We start from the raw sequence: 23,404 nt of genomic DNA on the forward strand, positions 1-23,404 counted from the left end.
AGTCTTAGTAAACATGCTGATCAAACTACCAACTAACAAAAAATGGAGAGAAATAGCTAACAGGATGGTTGATACACTGAGGATCAAAAAATATCTCAATGGGCCAGAATCAAAGGCCAAAGTTAGTCAGATAGAATTTATAACAGAGAAAATATTTTCCATGCCTGAGTTTGATGAGTTTCATAAGTACAAGAAAAAAAACACAAGAAAAGGGTGTTCTGATTATGCAATAATCTGTATGAGAAAGAACTGTGGATTTGAGCGGACTGAAAGCTCAAGATGAATCACAGACTCCCAGAATCTCAGAGCTGGAAGGGGTTTCGGAGTTGAGCTAGCACTTTTCTTGTTATTGTTCTGTTGTTTCACTTGTGCCCTACTCTCTGTGGGGTTTTCTTGGCAAAGCTACTGGAGTGGCTTGCCATTTCCTTCTCCAGCTCATTTTACAGATGAGACAACTGAGGCAAGCAGCGCTAAGTGACTTGCCCAGGGTCACACAGCTAGTTAAGCGTCTGAGGCCAGATTTCAACTTAGGAAGATGCATCTTCCTGACTCCAGACCCAGCACTTATCCTAGCTGCCAAGTAGTCCTACCCCAAACTCAATACAAACCCCCTTTTGTGACATTCCAGGCAGTGGTCATTGTGGTCTAGTCTCTGATTGTAAACTTTTAGTGAGGGCAACCAGACTACCTCCAGAGTAAGTCAATTCATTACATTTTTGGGTGGCTTCAGTCACAGGAAGCCTAAGGTTGTCTCTGCAGTTTCTACCCATTGCTTGCAGACAGCTATTGGGTTCCGAGACTTCTTTTCTCTAGGCTAAATGTTCTCATTTCACTCATCATGAACTCAAGCCTCTCCATCTCACTTGCTTTCTGCTGAACACGCACCAACTTAATGAAGTCCTGAAGTGCCCAGAAACTAATATGTAGCCCAGAAACTAAATACAGCACTGCAGATGTGGTCTAACTGGGGAAACTACTCTCGATACTTCTATACATCATACCTTTTGTAATGTACCCAATGAGAGCACGAGTATTTCAGATGGCCGTCTCATGCTGACGCTTCTTCAATAACATGTCCACTTAGTCACTCTGAACTTAAGTGTCCTTATTGAGAAAATGGAGGCAATGATACCAATTGTATGTGGACAAACAACCTTAGGAGAGGAAAAGGACAGGAAAAACAGCTGGACTGGTCCAAGTATAGAGGGTGTCCCAAAAGTCTTAGTGCAATTTTAGCTTAAATAGACTTTTGGGAACACCTTGTACATAGAGGAGTTCTGTAGTAGATATTGTGAGGGCTGATACTGTTGAAGGGCTGATATATGAGGTATCTTAAGGAGGGGAAGATACTAAAGGTGTGTATGTGGGGGAAATCTTAAACCTTATTTGATATTGAAAAAAGTGACAGAGAATATCCATAATAACTAGCCCTAGCTGGGTGGCACAGTATATAGATCTCTGGGCCTTGAGCCAGGAAGATCTGAGTTCAAATCCTGACTCAGATACTTATTAGTTGTGTGACTCTAGGCAAGTCATTTAACCTCTCTCTGCCTCAATTTTCTCAACTGCAAATGGGTGTCATGAAGAATTGGACATGATGGAAATGACTGAATAACAACAAAAATGGAGGTCATAATAGCACTTCCTTCATAGCACATACTTCATATATGCTACAGAGCTGCTGTGCTGACCTCATTGTAGTATGCCTGTGAAACCTGGACAACATACCAGCGCCATGCCAGGAAACTGAATCACTTCCAGTTGAATTGTCTTAGGAAGATTCTAAAGATCACCTGGCAGAATAAGATACCAGGCGCTGAGATCCTTTCTTGAGCTAAACTGCCAAGTGTTCAAACTCTGCTTCAGAGAGTGCAGCTCTGATGGGCTGGCCACATTGTTCGAATGCAAAATGTAAGCTTGCCAAAAAAACTGTTTTATGGAGAACAGCACGTAGCACATATAATAGCACATACTTCTTGTTATTGTTAGGATCTATTGAGGAAAAATTTGTGAAATGCTTACCACAGCGCCTGGCATATAGTAGGCACTCAATAAATGTTTGCTCCCTCCCCTTGGCCTGTCAACTCATATGCCTATCTCCCATCCATACAAAAGTTTTATGAGTCATCTCTAAATGAATCAAGGGCATCCTTGATGAAGGTATTAGTAGGACATAAGCAGGTCTTTGGAAAAGATACTCAACAGTGGACCTAGTCTTTAGCATCTCAAAGTTAACTCAATGATGTACAGCAGAGATGTCAAACGTGAAGCTCCCTGGCCTTCTACTTCCTGCAACACCCCCAAATTGGGCCTGAAACAGATTAAAATGTAATTGGGAAATAATTAACAAAATAAGTAAATATACAATAAAACAGATAACATTACATTTTAAAACTAAGTCAATACATAATGGGCAGGGATCTTTATGGATGGATTAGGGGCCCCTGTTTCTTATTGAGTTGGATACCCTTGACATAGTGAATATAAGACTCCATTGTTCTGATTGTTTGTTGATTATGGAAAGTCAGTTGATTTCAGTAGAACAACATGCTTACCTTGCAGGTGATCATTCAGGATTTTTTGGAAGATGTAACAACAGAAATACCTCTGTTCAATGACCCTCTGTTAATGCACATTGGGCCACAAGGCACCGAATAGGGGGTGCATACTTGCCAAAGTTTTTTTGCCCCTGTGATGGCGGGGATACATCTCAGGGTCCAAGTTGAGGAGGTGAGATCTCCCAGATGCTTCTGTTTGCAGATTATATGTTATTGATCACTTACAATCCCAAGACACTGCAGAGCCTTCTGGAAGAGATCAGTAACTTGTTCATCCACACAGGAAAAACTAAACAGATGAAGAATACTTATTGCCCCAATTTCAGTATGTATTTGAATGGACATCTTACAAAGTTTGTCCGACAACATGTACATCTGAAAAAGACTGTACAGATGAACAATGAGATGGGATCAGAGATGAAAAGGAAAAGGAGAATGAACTGCATTACTCTTAGGAAATTACAAAGCACTTTCACTAATCCCTAAACTTCCCATGAAAGCAAAGGTCCATGCTTTTCAATTCTAACATGTTACCAGTTCAAATCCTGCCTCAGATACTTATTAGTTGTGTGACTCTAGGCAAGTCATTTAACCTCTATCTGCCTCAATTTTCTCAACTGTAAATGGGTGTCATGAAGAATTGGACATGATGGAAATGACTGAACAACAGAAATGGAGGTCACAATAGCACTTGCTGTATGGCAGTGAAATAAAGATAGTCACTACTGCCACTGAACAAAGAAAGCAATGAAGAGGTGCAGGGTGGGTATGAGTAGGCTGTAACTCATAATCAATGAGGAACTCTGAAAAAAGAACAGGAGTAAAGGATCTCATCAGGAATTCTGTGACATGGCAAGAGGAAAGTGGACAGCCAGCATGCTTCATTGGTACCCTTGAGATATCAGGAGAAAGTGAAGAAGGCATCTAGTATGTTTGTTCGATGTCATATGGCAAACTTTTGGGAAAACAGAACAAGACATGGACAGGATGTGCAAATGTAGATAGATTGAGATCTACAGCATGGAGGGAATTCCTGAACAGATGAGATAACAGATCCATTTGAGGGTTTATATTCCTCCTAAAGGGTTATTGAGAGGTTCAAATGAGATAATGTATATATGTATGCATATGAAACATTTTACAGATCCTAAGGTACTATACGCATATTGGTTTTTATGCTTATCACTCCTACCATTATTTTTGTAGGATCATGTCACACTTTATTTCATTAAACCACCATTTTTTGCCTCCATTTCCATCTTCTGCATATGTCTTTTAAAAATCTAAGTTGGTCGATGAGTTCCCCATGTACCCACACTGATCTCCTGACAACCTCCTCTTTTCCTCCATATATGTTTTCAGAATTTCATTTTTGAGAACTTTACATACCTTTAGGGCTGCCTTTCTCTGTAGATTTTTTTTCATTTAACAAGCATTTCCCCCCTCTCCATACCATTTTCTTCCCACCCTGGTTGGGGGTGGTGGTGGAGAAAACCCAAACCATGTAATGAATATGCATAGTGATGTAACATAAATCCCCACATTGGCCATGGCCCAAAATGCATGTCTCATTCTGCACATTTAGTTCATCACCACTCTGTCAGGAGGTGGATAGCATTCTTCATCATTGCCACTCTGGAATCGTGTCAATCAGAGTTCTCGAGTCTTTCAAAGTTGTCTGTTTTTACAATGTTGGCAATATAGGATAAATTGTTCTGATTCTACTCACTTCATTCTATTTATATAAGTTTTCTCAGGTTTCTTTGAAACTGTCTCCTTTGTTATTTCTTGTGGTACATTAATCTTCTATTCATATACATCCTTCGTAGACCATCATTTGTTTAGCCATTTTCCAGTTGATGGACACCCCTTTGGTTTCCATTTTGATGCCACCATAAAAAAAGAGATGCTATAAGTATTTTTGTATGTAGAGGACCTTTTCCTCTTTTTCTTTTTTAATGGATCTCTTTTGATATAGATATAGTGGTGGAACTGTGAAGTCAAAGGACAGAATAGGATTGTATTTCCCTGGAGCCTACTTCTCTTTGCTGTGAAGTCTTTGGAATGTCTTGGTGGTTGCTGTCCTTTGTTCCTGAAGAGCACTAAAGTGACATCACTATGCTGGAGTCAAGTTTCAGCGTGTCCAACTGTGGCTGATCAGACCAATACGAGCTTGGAATGTTCTACCACAGGTAGGGCACAAATAGTCCATGTGAACATTTGGGGTAGATTCTCTAAGTTTGTGCATCTTGTGTTTCTTTTGAGCTATTTTGTTGTGGGTATGCCATGCTGGGCGGTCCTGTGCCAGTGTCTCCCATGGCACACAATCAACTCCAGAGTTCTTATGAGAGACTTTGAGAGTGTCCTTGTATCGATTCTTCTCACCACCATATGAACACTTGTCCTGTGTGAGTTCTCTATAAAATAAGTCTTTTTGGCAAGTGTACATTTTACATTCAAACAACACGGCCAGCCCATCAGAGTTGAGCTCTCTGAAGCAGAGTTTGAACACTTGGCAGTTTAGCTCAAGAAAGGACCTCAGTGTCTGGGATCTTCAGAATCTTCCTAAGACAATTCAAATGGAAGTAATTCATTTTCCTGGCATGGTGCTGGTAGACTGTCCAGGTTTCACAGGCATGCTACAATGAGATCGGCACAATGGCTCTGTGGGCCTTCAGTTTGGTAGCCAGTCCGATACCTCTTCTCTCCCATATGTACCTTTGAAGCCTCCCAAACATTGAGCTAGATCTGGCAATGTGTGCATCAACCTCATTATCAAAGTATACATCCCTAGAAAGTATACTACCAAGATAAGTGAACTTATCCACAGCATTCAAAACTTCTCCATTTGCTGTAACTGATGGTTACGTGCATGGATGGTGTGGTGGTGGCTGATGGAACAATGCATTTACCTAAAATATAATATGCATATAGAACTGTCTAGTTTTCCTCTACTTCTTCATTATGAATTTTAAGAAGATGGAGCGGCTCATTCCAACTAGGGCACCCACATTTTCTACTGTAGCAACCAATGTAGTCTAATTGGGAGTGGGAAACCTGTGGCCTTGAGGCCACACGTGGTCTTCTATATCCTTAAGTGCATCCTTTTGACTGAATCCAAACTTCACAGAACAAATCCCCTTAATAAAAGGATTTGTTCTGTAAAACTTGGACTCAATCAAAAGGCTGCACACAGTTCTCTACCTCTGCCCTAGACAAAGCTTTTTTCTCACCAGTAAAAAGAAATCTAGATGCCCTTCAAGGTCCCTTCCAGGGCTCAGTCCTATGATTCTCTGTGATTTGTTAGCCCTGGTTCTACATTGGGTACTCAATATCCTTGCATAGGGCCCTCCTTGAGATTCAGAATCTCACCAGAGCCAGGTTCTCAGTACCATTCTGTTCATACTATAAATGCAGGAGTAATGGAAATGTGAATTGGAGAGGAAGAGGCTAATTCTTTGAGGGGCCAATGGCATTCACACTTCTTGAATAGGCAGACAAATATGTACGCTTACTACAAAGCGACTGCCTGCTCTTTGGATATTGAACAGAAAAATCCAAAGCTGAGGAGAAAACAGAATGATCTAAAAAAAAGTAGCTTTGGCTTAGAAGTCAAAAGGTTAGGGTCCTTATTGGTCACTGTCTCACCTGGCTCATTAGTTGAAGCAAGTCCTACTCATATTTCACTTTATTCCCTACTCCCTCTCTATCTTTTCAACAAAAGCTTTGCCACTGAACTCATACCTTTGGCCTTCAGTAAGTTCTTAAGAAATGATTTTTCATTCATTCACTGGTTTATTCATTCACAGAACTCACTCTGCCCTAATTATGTGTGACCTTGAGAAGTTTACTGTAATCCTATAGGCCCCCATGAGGTGTGATTCCTGCTGGCACTGGGGATCGGTCACTGTTTATGGCCCATGTGGCGGCAGATGCATCGAGAAAGCAGGGTTTCTGCACTGGGCTTGAGACATTCAACAGGCCTCTCAGCCCTGTCTCTTGGCTCCCCCCACCCCCTTCCCTGTTCATACATCCTCTCTGCCTGCCCTTGGCAGCTCCTCTCAGACACCTTTCACAGAAGCTACAATTTGGCCTTCACTGGGATGGGGAGTCATTACATGCAAAGTAAAAAGGCCTACAGAAAATGCCACATCAGGCCATTTGTGTAATGTCTCCAGGCTTTCCCTGGCTCCCTGCCTGACTCCCAAAGTGATGGGTGCAAAACTCGGTTATTGGGAAAGGTTGGCTTGATGCCAATCACCGAGGATGTTTTGAATGGTTTGGAATTAGAGTGATGCTCTCCACTTTCAGGGCTTGCCCCCAAGCCATGGGTACAGAACCAATTCATTGGTTTCATTAGGTAATGCATAGGCATTGGAATTGTGGTACAAAGGTCTGCTTATGATGGACAGACATGCAGTGCCTTGATATTAGACACGCACTTTTTTTTCTTTGCTTCTGCATAGTTGATAGTGTGTTATGTATAAATGCTTAGATGCTGATGTCTGAAATTGCGCTTCCATATTTCCACTGAAACAATGCTCTGCCTGCTGCTCTCTTTACCTTGCCCCACCTCCTGGTTGCCCTATTTCTGCCAAATGTTACATTTGGTCTTGAAATCTGGGAATTATCATCTTTGACCCCTCTTTCTTCATGACCCCTCAGCGTCCTTTCAACAAGGCCAGTGGATGCCTCCTTCATATCCCTCACCTTTCTCTTCTTTTCCATTTCCAGGGGAATTTCCATGAAAATGTGAGATTCAAGGGCAGAGACTGTACTTTTTGCCTTTCTTTGCATCTAGCACCTAACACTGAGCCTTGAACATAATTAGCACTTAGTAAAATCTTGACTGACCAATGCTACCACCCTAACTTGGCTGTTCATTGCCATTCAGTACTTCCTCAGTTGGCTTCCCTGCTTTGATCGAATTCAATTCTACAAGCATTTATTAAGCACCTAGTATATTCTAGACACTGGATATAGAAAGACAAAATGAAAAATGGCCCCTGCTCTCAAGGAGATCATGCTTTACTAGACGTAACCTTCAGTTTCTTCTCCCTCCAGTGCACAAGAACCAAGATCTTTCTTTCTTTCTTTCCTTCTTTCCTTCCTTGGCAAATGGGTTAAGTGACTTGCCCAGGGTCACACAGCTAGTAAGTATCTGAGGCTGCATTTAAACTCAGGTCTTCCTGAATTTAGGGCTGGTACTCTATCCAGTGCTCCACCTAGCTGCCTCTCAGATTAATTTTTCTAAAGTATTTATTTCATCACGTCACTAGGCTGCCTGAAAACATGGATTCCCGTTGCTGACAAGGTCAGGTCACAATCCCCTGACTTAGCATCCAAGGCCTCTGTGATTTGGCTCCAATCTCTCTTTCCAATCTCATGTGCCACTACTTTCCCATATGGGTTTTCTGTGTCAGTCAGACTGGTTTACTCCCTGTTCTCTGAACATATCTTGTGTTTTCACACCATTTCCCTCCTCCAAACTGATATAGTATTCTAATTATATCAGCAACATGCTGACTGCATCAAACTACACCAGTCAAGTACATTGGCTTTCTATTGGAAGTAGAGCCAAAGAACACGTCGGTAGGAAGCATGAACTTGCTAATGGTTAAAATCAACTGTTTTATTCAGAAAGGACATGAATTTATAGGAACAAAGAGCTGTTTTGTACCCATATGGCCATCCTTAGATTCTTGAGATACCTGGTGGCATGGCTATTGATGGAACCTTTGACAAACTGGGAAATACCCAAGCACCAGTCAGGGCCTTGATATAGGGTGATCCAGAAACGGAGTGTGTGTATGTGTGTGTGTGTGTGTGTGTGTGTGTGTGTGTGTGTGTAGATAATAATAGTAGTACCTACTTCCTAAGGGGCAAATGAGATGATCTATGTAAGGTATTTTGTAAACCTTAAAGTGTTATATGAATGTTAAGTAAAACATGAATTATTTTTAAATGCACTTGAGAATAACAAAGTGTTGTGTGAGGTCTGAAGGAGGCCATTTTCAGCCAAGGGAATCAGAGGAGGCTTCATGGAAGTGATATTTCATATACCTTTAAAGGACAGGTAGGATTGCAACAAGCAAAGACGGGAGGAGGAAAGCATACCCGAATTAGGGAATGATATAAATAGGGCTGTTTTGAGAGTAGCTCAGTTTGACTGAATCCTAGAATGCAAAGAGGGAGTCTAGATATCAGATAAAGCCTGATAGGAAGGATGGTACCAACTCATGGAAGTCCTTGACAATTGGGTAGAGGATGATGAACTTTAATCAGTAGGCAATTGGGAGCCACTGATGACTTTTGAGCAGAGTAATGATATGACTAGATCTATGAATAAGTATCATAGGATCACATATTTAGAACCAGAAGGGACCTCAGAGGCCATCCAGTTTACTTCCCTCATTTTACAGGTAAGAAATAGAGTCTTGAAGAGAGTAAATGACTTGCCTCAAGACCCACAAGTTATAAGTGGCAGATCTTAGACCTGAGCCCACATCCCCTGGCTTCAAATCCAGTCCTACTTTCCCCTGTACCACATGGCTTCCTAGCCTGTTCTGGTAGCTGTATGAAAGACGGTTTGTAAAGGAGAAAGAGTGGGTGTGGGAAGACCTGTTAAGAGATTATTGTTATGCTGCAGATGGGGTAATGAAAGCCTGTGCCATGGTGGTATCTGTGGGAATAGGGGTGAGGGATGAATTCAAGATATGTTGCTTAAGATGGAATTGACAGACTTTGATAACTGATTGGATACTAGAGACAAGAGAGGGGGAAGATTTCTTTAAACCTTAAAACACTATATAAATGCTAGCTATAATTATTATTAATTGCTGTTTTCTATTTGTGGCACTATCATTTACTTTGTCTCCTACATTCATGATCAGGAAAGGAAGAAAAGAAACAAAAGGCTAGTATGTGTCAGGTAGAGTACTAAGTATTTTACAAATGTTATCTCATCTAATTCTCACAACCCTGGGAGGTAGGTGCTATTATTATCCCCTTCTTACAAATGAGGAAACTGAGGCTGAGATTTGCTTATGGTGACACAGATGATAAGTATCAGAAGCAGGATTTGGATTCAGTTCTTCTTGATTCTAAGCCTAGTACTTTATTGTGCTACCTTGCTGTCAGGAGGAATTTAAGGAGAAAGATAAGTTCAACATGAGATATTTCGAATTTAAGGTGGTGGTGAGCATTAAACACACTTAGACATCATGTCAGTTTAGGGTTTAGAAGAGAGATCAGGATTAGAGATATGGATTGGGGAGTCACTGATGTACAAATGCCATTTGAAACTTCCTAAGGAAGGAGAAGATGTCTAAGGATAGTAGGCTACAGGAATGGTGTCATCAAGGATCTGGGAAGAGGATGATGAACCAATGTAGAAGACGGTGAAGGAGAGGTGAGAATCAGAAAGAAAACAGGAAAGTCATGAGAAAAAAGTGTACATTAAGGAAGGTGTTCATCATTATTAAATGCTAGAGACACATCACAGAAGATGATTAGCAAAAAGGCTGTTGGCTATAACAATCAGGTTATTGGAAAACTCTGAGAAACTGGGGCAGGAGGTATAGAAGTACAACTGGAAGGGATGATGAAAGAATAGGCAGTGAGGAAGTAGAGGTGTGAGTGTGGACAACTTTTCCAATAGATGGGATGGTGACTGCATAGATTAATGATCAATGGAAAACTTCAAAACATTTTTTTTAATTTTAGGATGGAAGTTATTAAAATGTATTTGTAGGAATATGTGAACGATCCAGTGGAAAGGCAGGAGAGAAGGGGGTGGTATAGAGGATGAATGATCTGTGATCAATCAAAGGTAAACTCCTAGAAAAGTTGGAAGGGGATGGGATCAGTGGCACAAATGGAGGAGTTATCTTTGGCAAAGAGAAGGGTCCTTTTATTCAGCAATTAAAATAGATCAGTAAATATTGAGGGAAGGTTGAGGTGTGGAGTGTGGAAGTTAAAGAAATTTGGCCTTGATTTTTTTTTTCCTGTAAAATAGGGCACAAAGTAACCTGATGAGAGGAAAAAGAGAAGGGACTAAGAAGAAAAGACATAATGGAGAAAGGAAGCTTGGAACAGATACTATTGAGATCATGATAGTCAAGTCGAGAACAAAAGGATTTGCAGCAGTGAGGTCCCAGTTGAGGTTGCATAACATACGTTTGTAGTGGACCTTGTCACAGCACAGCTGCATGACTTATTCCAGCAGCAAAGAAGGCAGGGATGGACACAGCAAGAGGTAGGGGTGACCTAAGGTAGAATCAAGGCGGAATGTGAACCATGGTAGGGCAAGGAGGTAAAGGAAGATAGGGTACAGTTGAATTGTTTAATCTGGTTGAACTGATTAACCATAGAGTCAAAACTGTGAAGGGAAGAAAAAGTACTTGAGGGAGCAATCAATCAGTCTGAGAACTATAATCTTGATTCTGCTGGTGTCCATGGAGAGGAAATTTTCACGTAATTGACAATGAGAGCTGATTAAACTTTGGGTGAATAACCCCCGACTTCCAAATAATCCACTCCTCCCCCCAACCAGGAAGAACAGCACCTTCAGCTTAGAGGTTGAGTTTCTTGGAGTCCACTTACAATCCCTCTTGAGGAAAACATTGGCTTACAGAATCTCCACGGGAAATGAGCCAAGCACCATTCAGTTCTCTCATGGGAAGTGCCATTTGTGATAACTTGTGCTTCCAGCACTGACTTTTGCCTGCTATTCCCAAAGGCCAGTTGGTAGCACTGACTTCCAAGGCACAAGGCTTTGTGGAACTCGGATGTTCTGACGGACACACTTCCACCATGATTGAGTTCTTGTAGCCATTACCACCTTTATCATAAAAATGACCCCTTCCAGGATCAACCGGAGCTAACACAGAGCCAGAAAAAATGGCTGTATGTGTGGAATAGTTTCTTAGGATCATAGATTTAGAGAGGGAAGGATTATTTGAGACAATTTAATCCAACCCGATCATCTTGCAGTTGAGTAAACTGATGTCTAGAGAGGTGATATTTTTTAATATTACACAGAGGGGGAAGCCAGGATTTGAACCCAGGTTGTTTGACTTTATATCCATCATTTTTTCCCACTGAGACACACTGTGTCCCTTTCGTGGTTACTGAGAAAGTTACCTTCTTTCCCTCACTCCCCTCACCCTTAGGGGACAAAGCCATTCCTTCCATCACTGGAGATCAGGGGGAGCATGCAAACCACTCCCAGGAGAGGAAACTCAGCCACTATGATGGCTCTGAAATCACATAGATATGGACAGTCTTTCCAACAGAGCAGATGATAATCCATCTGTACCTGCTTGCCCTGGCTGCTCTTGTCCCAGTTCTCCCATTGACCTAACAGAGAAAGTATTCACCCAGAAGGCTAGAAGTCTTCCGGTTGATACTGTGTGGACACCGGGAGAGCACCAAGGCTGCCTAGCTGTTCTTCCCCTTGCCATACGACTTGCTTATATTTCTTCCTGGCTATACTTTTTTTTTTAATACTTTAATTAAAAAATACAGAATGCTTCATGAATTTGAGTGTTATCCTTGCACAGGGGCTATGCTAATTTTCTTTTTATTATTCCAATTTCAGTATATTTTTTTTGCAGAAGCAAGTATTAGGCCATACATTTTTTTTGATGCCATTCTCTATATTGTTTCTCCCAAGCAATTATTTATGGTGTGGGGCAATCTGCTCATGCCCATCATGTACCTTCCTCTTTGGGTGATCATTTGATCCCTAAATACATTGTACCAAGCACTGTCCTAAGTACTGGGAAACAAATGTAAAGTATAAAACAATCCCTACTCATAGGAACTTTATTCTTTTTGGGAAGACAAGGACATATAAAAATACATGTAGCATAAATATAAAGTGAATAAATTAAAATACACACAAAATACTTAAATACAAGGTAGCTAGGGAGAGAGACCACTAGGGTTTTATGGGGTTCAGGAGAGGCTGCATGAAGAAGATGGTGCTTGAGATGTATCTTAAAGAAAGAGAGGGATGCAGTGAGGTGGAAATAGGGAGGGAGCACATTCCAGATGGGGGGATGGCCAAAGGAGGATGGAGAGAGGAGATGGAGAATCGTACGTGAAAAACAAAGAAAGCCAGTTTGGCTTGTTTGCAGTGTGTGTGTGTGTGTGTGTGTGTGTGTGTGTGTGTAATATCCAATGAAACTGGAAAGATACGTTGAAATCAAGTTATGGAAGACCTTAAAAGCCAAACATAAAAACATACATGGTGTGCCAAAGGTGTTAATGCAGTTTTAAGTTCAATAGTTTAACATTGCACCAAGACTTTTGGGATAGCATGTAGTTGATCCTAATTTAAAAAAAACCCTAATTGAAGCCTAGGAAGCTATTGGAGTTGAATGAATTGGAGAACCACATGTTTAGATCTGTGCTTAAGGAAAAATGGGGCAGCTAGGTCATGCAGTGGATAGAGTACTTGGCTTAGAATTAGTTGGACTCATCTTTGTGAGTTCAAATCCAGCCTCAGTCACTTATTCATTGTGTGACCCTGGAGGAGTCACTTAATTCTGTTTGCCTCAGTTTCTTCATCTGTAAAATGAGCTGGAGAAGGAAATGGCAAACCACTCCAATATCTTTGCCAGGAAAACCCCAAATGTGGTGATGAAGAGTTTGGCATGACTGAAAAAAATATGCATAAGGAAAATTACTTTGGTAGTGGTGTGGAGGATGGACTTGAGTATGGAGTTAGGTTAGAAAGAACAATTGGGAGGCTGTTGAAATCATCTAATGCAAAGGTTGATGAGGGCCTGGACCAAAATGGTGGCTGCATGAGGGCAGAGAAAGAATTGAATGCAAGAATGTGAAGATAGAAATGTCAAGACTTGAAAACTAACTGGCTATGTGGGAGAGGGAGACAGAGGTGTCAAGGATATTGTTGAGGTTGTGATCTTAGGATACTGGAAGGATGGTGGTGCTTTGAAATAGGAAGGAAGTTTGGAAGAGGTGAGGGTTTATAGAGGGAAAGAATGAGTTCATTCTTGCCCTGGTTGAGTTGAAGATGTCCACAGGACAGCCAGTTCAAAATATCTAATAGACAATTGATGATGTGCATCTGGCACTCAAGGGGAGGTTCTGGGGCAGGATACAGAGTTTGGAGTTATCCTCGTAGAGCTAATGGCTAAACCCATGGAATTTGAGTGATCCTCAATTTCACTTCTTTGTTGACTGTAGCCCTCTATGACTCATGACAAGACAATATTACTGGAAAACAAAGACTAAATGATCTTTCCTGATAGCAGATTTTTAATAGGAATATGGTAGGAGAGAGGACAAGGGTAGCTGGGCCCTGGAGGGAGCAAGGAGTGGGGTGCAGATACCACAAAATGGATGAAGGGGACAAAAGATTAGGAGCTTGGGGAGTTGGAAGATAAATTGCCAATATGATCATTTTGCTGGAGGCCTGCCCAAGCACTCCATTACCTTAGATGTGTCCCCTTTTTCTGTTTCTTGTCTCTTCACCCTAGCCATAGATGCCCCAAGGGCAGGGATCATGTCTTCTTCTGGGTTTCCTCTAGCACTTAGCAGAGGATTGGGCACATAATGAATGCTTAATAAAATCTTACTGCCATGAATATAAAAAAGAGTCAAGCTCTCCTTTAACAGATTTGCAAAGGGCTGCAACTAGGGATAGGTTGGGTCCAGGAAGAAATATTAATAGCCATAACTCATATTTATATAGCACATTTCTATTTTTTTGTCTGGTCCAAGGATTTAATTAGCATGGAGAGAACTCTAGTTGAGGAAAAGCTCTTCCATTAATGCAGATTACAGTCTTAGAGAGTTGACTGAGATATTGAAGGTTAAGTGACTTGCACAGAATATTTCAAAGGAAAGACTAGAGCCTAGGCCTTCCAGACTCTGAGGTCAACTTTCTATCCACTAACTCCAAGGTGGTCTGTTTCTGTCTTTCTGCCTTCCTGTCTGTCTCTCTATCTTACAAAATGGAGTCAAGAAGACTACAAGACTTCCAGTCTTACCTCAGATACTTACTAGCTATGACCCTGGACAAGGAACTCTCTTCCTGGGCCTGAGTTTCCTTATTGGTAAAATGGAGTCAGATTCAATAACTTCTAAGGTCCCTTTCAGCTTCAAATCTATGATCCTATGATCTACATCCTGCTTGAAGATGTAGCCAAATCAGGATGAAAAAAAGTATGTAAGTCTTCTAATTTCCTGGCCCAAGTCTCTTTTGACTACAGTGTGCCACCTCTCTAAACCAGTGGTAGTTGGGAGAAGGGAACAAACAAATGAAAAGAACCCTCTTGAGCCCAGTGTGCCTCTCTCTAAGGTCATGTAAGGGTTGGTTTTTGTTTCTTGAGCCAGCCCGTGGATGCTTCCTCCCCAGTGAGGCAGGATATCTTGAAGTTCCCCAGTGTGAGCTCTGCATTGTCTCCCCAGCCAGACACTTTCAAGCTAATTAGTGAGAAGACCCCCAGGCCCACCCCAGCCTACTGCTGACACCACGCCAGTTGAGAAGGGCAGCCAAGACTGCTAGCTGTGGTGGGCCTTAAGAGGCCCCATTGAAACTGGCCTTTTCCCATTCCCCAACTCCATAAGGAGGTGGAGATTCACTGGGGCCAAAATCGATAGAGGGATTATTAAATAGTGAAGCATTTCCATCTGAGACATTGACTCCAGGGTAGCTTTTCCCTTCACCTCTGACTCTGGCACAATGACAGTAATCGATACCAGCTCCAAGAGAAAACTTCTCTGTGGGAAAAACAACCCAGTCTTCCACAAAGACGACTCTTCTTTAATGGAGTGGAGAGGAGCAAGGAGGCTGGAGGGAAGAGATATAATCTTCAAGGGAGGGAGAGTAATGAGAGAAGTGGGCTTGGGAAAGAGCCTCAGGGGCCAACTGTGGCAGGAAGAAGGCAGAAAGGATAGATAGAACATCCAGAAGAGTCCTAGGAAGAGCAGTCACATAGGTCAGAGGCCTGGTTTTCCCTCTTCCAGCCCCCTACCAGGCTAACATCTATACTATTTGCTCTCTAGAGTTGTCAAGTGCATCTGGCCATGCTCCTGCATTGACTTTTCCCCTTTAGAAATACATGAACTACAGGGAAGCAGTATAGAACCACGGACCTAAGTTTGAATCTTAGCTCTGCCATTTTTTAAGATGTTTACCTGTGTGACCTTAGGCAAGTCACTTATCTCTGTGGTCTTAATTTCCTCATCAGTTGGCCCTTCCAGATTTAGATCTGAGGTCCATTTGCACCATCATCTAGTCCCATTATTTCTTCCTGTTCTCATCCATGACCCCTGCCTTTGGCCTTATTTCTCCTTCATCCTACTTTTCCCTCCCATCCAGATTCCTACTTCTTTGAAGAGACAGCCTAAGGTCAAGGTTAAGTGTTAGAACCTGGACTCAAGCCCAGGCTTTCTGATTCCAAGAACTATATTCTTTCTACCACCCCAAAGTGCCTTTCTAATGAGGAAAGCTGCTTAGTGTTTCTCAGCTAGTTAATAGTAGCTCAGGGACCAGAAGACAGGTCTCTTGAGTACCAACCCCATGCTGTTTTACCTCCCTCTGAATCACAGAATCTCAGAGATTGAAAGGAGGTCTGGGGCCATCTAGCCTAGCCCAGACTCCAAAGGAATCACCCTCCTAATGGCTCCAACACACGGTCATCTAGCCCTCGCAGGAAGACCTGAAATGAGTGGGAACACACTGTCTCCTGAAGCAGTCCAGGCTACTTTTGGATAACTCTAATTGTCAGGAAGTTTCTTCTTCCATTTCCTCATTATTTGGAATCTTTCCAGCTTCATAGGATCTGGCAGAACCAGCATTTTGCTGGCTTTGCCTTGGAGAATCCACTTTCACTTCCAAGCATCATAGGGGATACTTCAGAGGAGGTTATGGCAGCTAGGTGGCTCACTGGATAGAGCATTTAGCCTAGAGGCAGGAAGATCTGAGTCCAAGTCTGGCCTTAGACACTTAACTAGCTCTGTGACCTTGTGCAAGCCACTTAAGTTCTGTTTGCCTTAGTTTCTTCTGCTGTAAAATATGGATAATTGTACCTACCTCTCACGGTTGTTCTAGGATCAAATGAGATAATATTTGTAAAGCACTTAGCACAGTGCCTGGCATATAGTATGTACTATAGTATTCCTTTACACCATCATGGGAATTCAGCTTTGGGAAAAGCTGCTAATCCACCTATGGAATTTTTGTAATTTTCAGCCTTCATTTAATTCAAATGAGCTGACATTTATACAGTGTTTGAAGATTGGCAAAGTGAATTACCTTATATTATTTGAGCCTTATAATAATGCCAAGTGGTGGGTGCCACAGGTATTATCATCACTATTTTACAGAAGGAGAAGAGAGCCAGCATGCTACAGTGTTTAGACAGCTACTTCAAAGCCAGCAAGACCTGGGTTCAAATCCCATTTCTGAACCTTCCTGACTGTGTGACTGTGGGCAAGTCACTTAACCCTTTAGTATTTAGAGAACTCTCTGTGAATATCATAGAGAAGGTGCTAACTTATATGGATAGAGAGAGCTCTCTAATTTTAGAATTCCCTATACCAATGAAGTCACGTGTCCTAAATCTGTTCTTGTAACTGCAGAAACTGGGGCAACTAGGTGGCACAGTGGATAGAGCACCAGTCCTGACGTCAGGAAAACCCGAGTTCATATCCAGCCTCAGATACTTACTAACTGTGTGACCCTGGTCAAGTCATTTAACTCCAACTGACTCCATAACAAGCAAATACAGAAACTGATGCTCATAGGCATTAAGTGACTTGCTCGGTTTCTGCATCTATAGGGATATGGTCTGTGAGAGTTGGGATTTGAATCTAGGTCTTCCAGACTCCAAGTCCAGCATTCTAGATCACTGCCTGTCACAGCATACCCCAGATAGGCTGTTTAGGCTTTGCCTTTCCCCTCTCCCACTCAAGCCAAGGGTGACAATAGAATTATCCCCTAGGATTAATCCCCTACCTTTAAGGGTACCCTCTTTGGTAAGAGAACTCATAGAATCCTAGATTAAGAGTTGTAAGGGAATTCAGAAGCCATCTAGTCAAGAGGTTCATAACCTGGGGTCTGTGAACTTTTTTAAAGTATAATTTAACATTTATATTTTATAGACAAATGTCCACAGAGCCAGAGAAGTTAAATGACTTTGTTCAATGTGGTGAGTGGAGGTGGGATTTGAACCCAGGTCTGTAACTTCATGCTCATTGTACCACACCTCCTTTTTAGATTAAGTGACTTGCTCCAGTTAGTTTATACACATAGTTGGGATTTGAACCCAGATTTCATGGCTCAAAACCTAGCATTCTTTCTTTTATATCCCACTGGAGGTGATCAGCCTGCCTTTGCTACTAGAGTCTGCTCAGTCCCAGTTAACCTGGAGGATTTGTCATTCTTCCCTGGCCCCTGATTCCTAGCAGCCTCTGAAGGAAAATGAAACTTTCTCTCCATTTCCCCTGTTTGCTAATATCACACATTGGGCAGGCTGTGAGAGTTCTGGAGATGGATGGCCGTGGGGACAGAGATATTAGGATTTAATAAGATCAAGAGCCGAAGCCTTCATTCCCTATGCAAACGGTTTCTCTATTTGTATTCCCCAGGACTGGCTGTTAAATGTTTGTGAAGTACAACTTGTCCCAAACAGGCATATGTTTTGCTTTCCACAGCACAATCTTGAAATTCCCTGCAGACTCTCTGTCTGTGTTAGCGAAGTGACTCCTTCCAATTTCTGCTGAAAAAAAAAAATCTTGCAAACAAGGGGGAAAAAAATCATCTTCATTCTGAATTTTAAAGCAGGAGTCAACCAGACACCTCTGATACAGATTGGGAAGAGATGAGAATGGGGGCTGGTGGGGGGTGGGAGACACAAGACGCACCAGATAGGACAGAACAAAATGAAAGATGAAATCTCTCTTTGGAGGCTTGCAACTGTCAAGGGGATTCACAGACAGTATGAATCTGTTTTAGACATGACTACATCTGTTTTCATATGTTTCTAATGAAGACAAATTGTTGGGATGTTGACTATTGAAACATGAAATGCTAACTGGATGGGTTTTAAGGGCCCACATTTTCCTTGGTGGAGTTGAGGGTCTAGACTATGTGTGAGGGGACAGTAGAAAAAAGGGAAGACCTGTTGACAAAGGTCAAGACAAGGGAAGAAAGGACTGATAGTTGAATGCTATTACTATGGTGCTTGCTAAGGAGTTACTATCCTAACCTCCACAATTACTGGAGGGTGTGTCCCCAGAAAGCAGCTACTTCATCCTCTCAGGGTTCTAGGGTAAAATCTGAAGGGTCAGAAGTGACTTTCTAATGCTAGAGCTCACAAGACCTCACGGTGTGCTTCCCTCCATTATTAACAGTTGATAAGAATTAATTAGCCAGATCTGAATTAGTTTTTAGAAAGAGGTATTTTACTAAGTCATTTTAGTTGAACAGTTGGCATAATAAATCTCCCAAAAGTCTGTGACACACTCTCCCAAAAGTGCATACAGAGTCCAGGGAAAAGTGGATTTAGATTTTAGAGATTGCATGTAACAAAGAGGTAACTCATAGCTCTTGTTGCTAGAAGTCCTTTTCACCTCTTTATGGGGTGCTTATGATATCCCCATAGGTGTGGTATAGTTCTTTTATGGGCTCCTGGTAGAGTTCTGAAACTCTAGAAATAGAAAGAAATAGAAGTTCTCTTCCTGCTCCCCACCTCCCAACCTTCCCAAACTCTCCTCTGAGCTGCAAGACACTTTAATGCTATTGAAGACTCTTTGGGTGTGATAGGGCATGCATTACTTTAAAGTCTTTGATTGATTTGATGGAGATATCTAGGCCTTGTTCACACTTAGCTCATATCTTTAATTCAATAGATGTATTCTCACTTGATAAAGGTATCAGGGTTTACCATCTTATTAGTCACTTCAGTATCAATGGAATGATTGATTGATTGATTCAATGTACCCCCTATCTTTCCTTTATTGGGAAAGATATCCTGGTACAGTAGAAAGATGGCTGAATCTGAAGTCAGAGGCCCTGCATTCAAACCTTCATTTTGCCAGATGTGGCCTTTGAGTAAATCACTTAACTTTTTTTTTTGTCTTAGTTTCTTTATCTGTTAAATCAAGGGTTCAGACTAAATGACTTCTAGATCTCTATCTCTGAGTCTATGATCTACCTCAAAAATATGTTTTTGGGAATGCAGTTTATAGACTTTAAAACATTATATAAATGCAAACTATGAATTATTCTGATTAATAATAATGCTAAATTGAAGTTAATTATACAGAAAATGTAGGGAGATCACAAATTCTATTTTGTTTCAGTTATTTCACTGGGGTTCAAGGAAAGGTTTTTTTTTTTTTAAGATTTAGTGGCTTCCAATTGGATCATCCTACATTTAGGCTAGAAAGGACTGATTATAAAGGGGATTTAGTCCGACTCCCTTATTTTACCCAAGAGGCAGTGGAAACCCTTAGAGGTAAAATGACTTGACCAAGGTTACAGAAATTGTTAAGTGCTAGAGTTAGCATTCAAACCCTGACTCCAAATCTAGCATTCGTTCCATTGTATCATTGACTCAAGGATAAAACAGGAAATCCTTGACCTAGGTTTTAAAGCCTTTAACATTTTGATGCCTCCCTATCTTATTTCACATTACTCTCCATGAAATCCTCTTTATTGTGGTCCAAATGGCTTCTGGTTGTTCCTTCTACATGGTACTTCATTTCCCATCTCCATGCTTTAGCTTACTCCTCCCCTCTTCCTATATCTTCCTTCAAAGTACAGGTCAGGTGCCATCTTGTAGAGAGGCCTTTCCCCAGCCTCTGCAAGTCTCTTCCCATCCACTCCCCACTTAGCTCTTTTCTTTCTATTGAAATTACTTTGCATCATTTGAATTTACTTTCTTATATACCTATTCCATTCCCAAGTAGACGGTAAGTTCCTTGAGGGCAGGGGCTGTTTTCTTTTTTCCTTTGTATTCCCATCACTGAGCATAGTACCTTACACAGTAGGTGCTTGATGCTTCAGGAAATAAATTGGACTTAATTAGAAATTCAGTGCTTGCTTAGGATAGACTATTAGGCTATTCCTTTGCTTATTGTTTGATGCTCTATGCCTGAGCATTGGGATGGGGAAGATCAGCAGCACGCAATGGTGAGCAAGACCTAGTTAGTTCCTACCCTCAAGATATTTATTCTTCAACAGAAGAGATAGAACACACACTCAAATAACTGTTATACATTATTCATATTTGTGCCATCTTAAAAAGTAGGAACAAATTAGTCCAAGGAGTCCAGGGAAGAAAGACCATTTCTGATGATGAGAGGGAGGGGGGGCAGGGAAGACTTCATGGAGGAAGTGCATTTTGAAGGATGAAGGCGAAATTTTAACAGGCTGGGATTTCGGGGCAGGGAACATTGCATTCATAGAATTGGAATGAGCAAAAGAGTGGAGTCCAGGAAAGACGTGCTTGTAGAACAGTGATTAGTTCATTTTGTCTGGAGCGTCGAATACATACAGTAGAGTCAGATCAGTCTTCCCCACTAACCTCAGGCTTGTTAAAAGAAAAGCTGAAACAAGGTATTTGTGAACCCCAGGCAAAGTTTGAAAATTGGGTCCTGTTGAATTTGTACTTCATCCACTTCCTGCTTGCTGCTGTTCCTAGGAGGTCTGGAGCCTTTACCATAATATATGTGCCTTGGTGATGCAGAATAAGTATGTGTGTGTGGAGGTGGGGCATGGAGAATAGAATTTTCTGCTATAAAAAGTGTGCTTTTACAAGAAGTCATATTCGAATTTCTCTCTTTACAATCCCCATTTAATTTAGGGTCCTAGTTGACTGCCTACATCACCTACTCCCACTCTCAGCTCCAATTAGGAAACTACTGAAATTAGAGCTGAGACTGGGGTCGAAAAGTTGGGACTTTGTTCCCAGGACACCACCATGGGGTTAGAGGGAACACATTTCCTCCTTTCTACTATTCTCCTGACTCACGTACAAGGTTCAATCACTTCTACTTCTTTACTTGAATCTGACCTTCCATTCAGAGTCCTTTCACCCAGGCCCCTTTACCACAGCTTGCCTCTTTACCTCTGTCCCCCATCTGCTGCCTCAACCTGCTCCAACTGCTCTCTATGTAAGTCATGCCATAGGGGAGAGAGCTGGTATCTCTGTGGGACAGGCTATCCCTTCTACTCTCAATTGAAGCAGGCCTTCTACACCCTCTGTCATAAGGGATGCCCTCCATCAGAGGCAGTGTTGGCATATGATTTCCAAGGTAGGATTTTAGGGTCTCTTGGAACCCAGGTGAGATTTCTCCGGGAGACTCCTCAGTAGCAATCTCCTGGGGTCTCCCCCTCTTCAACACACAGAGCTTTTGTTTCAATAATAACAATAATATCTAATAGAGCAGATATATAGAATATTTAGATATAGATTTACAAACATTTTACAAAAATTATCATGCTTTTGTCCTCATAAGAACCATGGGAGGTGGGTGCTATTTATTAACTACATTTTATAGATGATGAAACTGAGACAGCCATAAATTAAGTGATTTGCCTAGGGTCACAAAGATAGTAAATGTCTGAGAGGGTATTTGTATTCAAGTCTTCTAGACTCTAGGTCCAGTGATCTATCCACTATACCATCTAGCTATTTCAAGCTTCGATGTGTCTCCCCAAATCTTCTCCAATCCAACTGAATTTTCTCTAAGAACCAGAATTAATAATTATGGTTCTGAATTAAATAGTCATGGGTCATAGCTAGAGGATATAAGCTTTAACTGACACCATCTCCCTCAGCCTTCTCTCTCCTCTGGTTGGAGGGCAGGAGGGTGGAGTATCAGACTCTTCCCAATGCTTTCTTTTATAGAGAGCAGAAGCTAGACCTTCTGCTCACTCCACCCTGCATCTACTGGTCTACCTGGTCTCAACTCCATGGAACAAGATGTCCCTGCACTGGAGATTCCCTCCCCTCCCCCCTTTTCTCTTTCCTTTTGTGTGTCCCCCCAATTAGATTGTAAACTCCTTGAGGGCAGGGATTGTCTTTCTGTTTGTTTCCCCAGTGTTTAGCATAGAGCCTAGCCCATAGAAGATGCTTAGTAAATCTTATTGGATTTATTGGATCAGATTGGAAGGGATTATAGAATTTAGAGCTGTAAAGGATCTTCAAGATGATGAAGTCCTTCCCTCTCATTTTATAAACGAAGAAATGGAGCTCTAGAGAGTTTCTACCCAAGGTCATATAGCAAGTGGTAATGAACTTTCATGCACTTGTCTTCTTCTAGAAATTCTGTTTTTCCAGACTTCACTGAGAATTGCAAAATGTATCTTGTAGGCTGAGTGTACTCTATATCCAAGAAGTTTGTAATTTTAGTCAAACAATTATTATTTTTTCTAGGCAAACAACATCCATCGGACTTAGCTATCGTGGGAAAAGGTAGGGGAGAGTTAAAAGGGATTTGGCCTAGGTGCCCTAAGAGAATTATTGAAGAGCATAGTTTCTCTAAAAGGTTAAACCCGCTTGTCTAGTGTCCTTAATGATCCTCTCCTCTAAGAAGTGGTATTTGCAACCAATGACTTTTCATTCCGTGGCTTCTAATGCCAATGTTTGCTTCAAACTACTCTCTCTAAGAGTACCAATGATTTAACTACTCAAACCAATGGCCTTGTTCTAGTCCTTGCCTTTCTTGATGTCTCTGATGCTTTTGACACTGTTGGCCACTGGGCACATTTATCTCCCTCTGCTCCCATTCACTTCTATGGCACTGCTCCCCTTTGATTTTCCTTCTGTCTGTTTAACCAGTGCCTCTCAGTCTCCTTT

General features: G+C 41.6%; 1 protein-coding gene and 1 non-coding gene across 2 annotated transcripts in view; one reads left to right on the forward strand and one right to left on the reverse strand.

Annotated features, from left to right (window-relative positions):
- Nucleotides 1-23,404, forward strand: part of RPS24 (ribosomal protein S24) — a 497,231-nt gene that overhangs the window by 444,562 nt on the left and 29,265 nt on the right. The window lies entirely within an intron of this gene.
- On the reverse strand, nt 12,077-12,180 carry LOC144456465 (U6 spliceosomal RNA). The gene has a single exon (XR_013485552.1). It is a non-coding gene; the product is annotated as a U6 spliceosomal RNA (small nuclear RNA).

The sequence above is a fragment of the Phascolarctos cinereus genome, unplaced genomic scaffold, assembly GCF_003287225.1.
Source record: "Phascolarctos cinereus isolate Bilbo 61053 unplaced genomic scaffold, phaCin_HiC Scaffold_3;HRSCAF=262, whole genome shotgun sequence".
NCBI classification, from domain to species: domain Eukaryota; kingdom Metazoa; phylum Chordata; class Mammalia; order Diprotodontia; family Phascolarctidae; genus Phascolarctos; species Phascolarctos cinereus.